At 43.3% G+C, this 4,256-nt stretch overlaps 1 pseudogene; it reads left to right on the top strand.

Moving 5' to 3' along the window:
- Nucleotides 1-3,618, top strand: part of LOC102877658 — a 79,750-nt pseudogene extending 76,132 nt beyond the window's left edge.
- Nucleotides 3,619-4,256: the final 638 nt, after the last annotated feature.

The following is a 4,256-nucleotide window of genomic DNA, read 5'->3' as shown; positions in this document are numbered from 1 at the left end:
AATAGTATTTATTCTTATGTTAGACATGGTGATTGGGTAGCATTATATAGAGCTTGTCAGCACCCTGGCCCTTGGAATCCTGAGGCTGGGGGCTGGTCTTCAGTGTCCTTTTGGGGCAGGCCCCTGTCCTTGGGTAGTCTCCAGTTCTTTTTCAGCAAGACAAAGTTTTTATGATGGCAAACCACGAATGATTTGTAAACTCTCACCCCAAAACAAAACAATGCCTGCAAATTAGGCTTGAAAAGGCTATTGCCATCTCCATGAGGTTCAATATATGTTGTGGAAAGGACACTTATACAAAAGGAGGCCTGGTAGCACTACACAGTACGGGTTTGGCTGTTGATGGAAATGTCACAGGTTCAAATCCACCAACAGCTGCACAGGAAAAAAAAAGATGAAATATCTAATGCCTTAAATGTCTTGGAAATTCTATGTGGCATTTATGCCTACATGGTGGCTGAGTGGGAATTTTAGAGTGCAGTAGGATTTGGGATTTCAGCTTTGGCCATGAGGGACAAGAGGGCTCATGGAGTTATTTCTCCAAAGCACTAAGGAACATCCAAGCAAGCTGACAGAATGTGTGTGTGTGTGTGTGTGTGTGAGAGAGAGAGAGAGAGAGAGAGAGAGAGAGAGGAGGTGTTTCTACTGTAGCAGTAGCTGAAACCATACATTCTGATGAACTGTCTTATCTAGGTAAGTTATTAGATTTTCTCTTTCAGCATTCTGTCTTTCCTTTAGAAAAGCTAACCAATTTTCTGGAGCACGCCCCAGCACAGCAGACGGCTGACCTGCTTTGAACCGGCTAGTTACTGAAACCTTAGATACAAAGAAAACTGGTGTAGCACATTGACCTCTGTACTATACGTAATGGATGTTAAGCCAGAGACCTCTGCACAAAATTCCATCTAGAAAGAATAGAAACCTGTGCATAGAAATTATCAGAACTTCTCACATGCCAACCCATTTTCTGCAATTCTCCATCACCCTTTATGAGCAAATGTTGCACTCTGTCCACCAAAGTCCTCTATAATCCTGTGATTTCGTGTGTTCAAGGAGCCAGGTATATTCCTCTTTTAATAAATACTCCCATTTGTGCAAAAATAATCCTTATTTTACACTTGGTCATCTTTTTAGTGGGAGAAAAATTTCCTGCTCCTTTGCAAGGCACAGAGCCTTCCTGACTGTCGTTGTTGTGTGCCTTCAGACCCATTCCTGAAACAGGTCTGCTTTTGCTTCCTTGACTTCATTAAAGGTCTTTGACTATATATTGTTGATTTTATGTGCTGCTGAGTCGCCTGTATGCTGTTATGTGCTGTTGACTTGCCTGCAACTGATAGTGACCCTATGTACAACAGCCTTAAGCCCTCACCTATCCTATGCCAACCTTACTGTCTCCGACATATTACCCTATGACCCCAGCCACTCAATCGATCCATCTCATCGTGGGTCTTTCTCTCCTGCGCTGTCCCTCCACCTTCCCAAGCATGACATCCATTTCCAAGGACCAGTCCCTCCTTGGAATATGTCCAAAGTATGTCAGACGAAGCTTCAGAATCCTTGCCTCCAAGGAGTTGCCTGGCTTCACCCTCTTCCGGATGAACCTGTATGTTCTCTTAGCAGTCCATGGTATATTTTTTAATACTCTTCTCCAGCACCACAACACAAGGCTTCCATTCTCTTTCTATCTTCCCTAGTCACTGTCCAGCTCTCTGACGCATAGCATGCAATTGCAAAGAGTATGGCCTGGATCAGGCACACCTTAGTCTCCAGCCTGACGACGTTGCTCTTCAGTACTCTGGAGAGGTCCTTGACATATGACTTTCCCTAGTGCAATTAATCTCTTGATTTCCTGGCTTCTGGCACAAAGAGTGTTGATTGTGGAGCCAAGCAAACTAAAACTGTTAACAATCTCATTCGCTTCATCATCTATCATGATGCTGCCAATTGGCCCAGTAGTGAATAGTAAAAGTTGGGCACCAGCTGTGTTCTGCAGAACTGTGGTTCCTCAGTGAAGACAAAAAATTGTCAGAGGTTATAAAGGGACTGAGCCTCACGTGGCCCTTTAATCCTTTGCATTGTGATACAAGGTCCTGTGTTTTAATAGGCTTTTCAAGATTAACAACATCATGATGTTATTGAAATAAATGTATTCAAGTTTTGTAAAACTAGTATTAAAAAAATAAAATACTGGGGGGCCAGGGACGGCAGGGAGAAAAGTGCAACAAAGAATGAATGGAAATCCAAAGTTTGTAAATTTTCATTAAAATTAATAAGTAAATAAAATAGCATGAGGGGAGAGGCAGCAGGAAATGTTAATAGGTATGTAGAGTGTTGGGATTGGTCTTCTGTAGCACCCCAGCAGGTTTTCAAAGAAAGTAAGTTATATGGGAGCAAATCACCTCTCTTTCCCCCATGGGGCAACTGTTGGATTGAAACCTTGTGCCTCTGTTCATTTAATAGCACACTTATTTATTTTTTACCACTAAGCTACCTGAGAAAATTGCAGTGGAAATTATTTTTTCATTTTGTCCCTTACCCCCCCCCAATTCTATCCTTTAAATTTATAAACATGCGTAGGTAAACCCCCAGGTTACGAATGGGGTCTATGCCTACATAGGATTTAAAAAAATATTATTTTTTGCCTTAATATGTTAAAAAGTTATAGTAATTAGGAACATTTCATATAGGATGTTGGGTAAATGTGGGTCTTCATAACATACCTTTGTGCAAAAGAATAAAAATGAAGGATTCAGAGACTGAAGGAGAGAGACTGAGAGAGGAAATTGGGGAGACAATGAAAAGAGGGAAAGGGAGTAAGAGATTTGAGAGGAGAAAAAAAATTTTTGCCTTAATATGTTATAAAGTTATAGTAATTAGGAACATTTCATATAGGATGTTAGGTAAATGTGGGACTTAATAACATACCTTTGTGCAAGAGAATAAAAATGAAGGATTCAGAGACTGAAGGAGAGAGATTGAGAGAGGAAATTGGGGAGACGATGAAAAGAGGGAGAGAGAGGCAAAGGGTCTAAGAGATTTGAGAGGAGAAATGAAAGTGAATGCGTGAGAGATGTAAGAATGAAGGTGGTTAATTAGCCAAGGACAGAGATCCAGACCCCATCTACTGGCGGAACTCAGACTGTCACGGTCACTAGTAAGGGCGTTCCGTGTTTCCCACACGGACTCCTTTCTCCGCTGCACCGAAGCCTTCGGCAGCCGGAAGCGGAAGCGAGCACTTCCGGCCGCAGCCGCCGGAGGCCCATTTTCGCTCCTGCCGGTTGCTGGACATCCCTGAGCCGGTACCTGCTGACCTCTCGGACAGTCCGGGCTCCGGGGACACTGCCCTGTCCCTTCCCGGCGTCCTCGGGACAGATCCGGCTCGCTGCTGGACGCCGAGTGACCGGGACGGAGCTGCACGGCGCGGCTCGGCCGAGTCCCGCAGGTCAGTGTCCAGGGCGAGTCCGCGCGGGGTCCTCGGGGGTCGTGCCCCTGAGTCCGCACGTCCAGCTCCTCCGCGGACAGTCCCCTCCCTCCCACCCCCAGTCCTTTGTGCGCTGTGATCGCGTGTCCGGCGGGGTCAGCAGTGTCCGCGCGCCGCAGCTCCTCCCCCTCCGCTGACCACACAGCGGGGACGCTGGACATTTGTTTCAATCGATCCCTCCCTTTTCAGCGATTTTTTTTTTAAAGCAGGACTTATCTGGAGGATTTTAAATTATTATTTTTTTTTAAAAAAAAGGAAAATTCAATGAATGAATGGAAATCCAAAATCTCTGCAAATGCTCATTAAAATTATTTTTTTTAAAAAGGGAAATTAAGAGGCAGGTGGGGGGAAAATCAATTTGGGGGGACATTTAATATGGAAATATTATTATTAAGACACAGAAGTCGGAAAGACAGTATTTCTTCCAGATTCTGCCTTCTTTAAGGGGGTTGGGGGTGTAATTTCTCAAAAGGCATCTTTGGAGGGTTTAAATTAGCTGTGAGTTCAAAATGTGCATCGCGTTTTGGAGAAATAGTGAATTCATGGCTTTGGATCCAAATAAAAGAGAACGCTTAACAAAAGTTCAGAATGATAATAATTCCTGACCTTTCTGCAGACGTGTGTTAACAATCTCAATTTTTAACAGACATGTGCAGCTAGGAATGGATGGAAATCAGGTTTTCTGTAAACTTTCCTTAAAATATCAGTATTTTTTTACATTTTTTTATTGACATTTTCATTAAAGTTTATAAAGGAATTTTAAAAATGTGTTTGA

This window comes from Elephantulus edwardii, unplaced genomic scaffold (genome assembly GCF_000299155.1).
Source record: "Elephantulus edwardii isolate Elephantulus edwardi_28Jun2011 unplaced genomic scaffold, EleEdw1.0 scaffold00410, whole genome shotgun sequence".
In the NCBI taxonomy this organism is placed as follows: Eukaryota; Metazoa; Chordata; class Mammalia; order Macroscelidea; family Macroscelididae; genus Elephantulus; species Elephantulus edwardii.
Note: the sequence above shows the minus strand (reverse complement) of the source record. Positions and strands in the feature narration are given on the sequence as shown.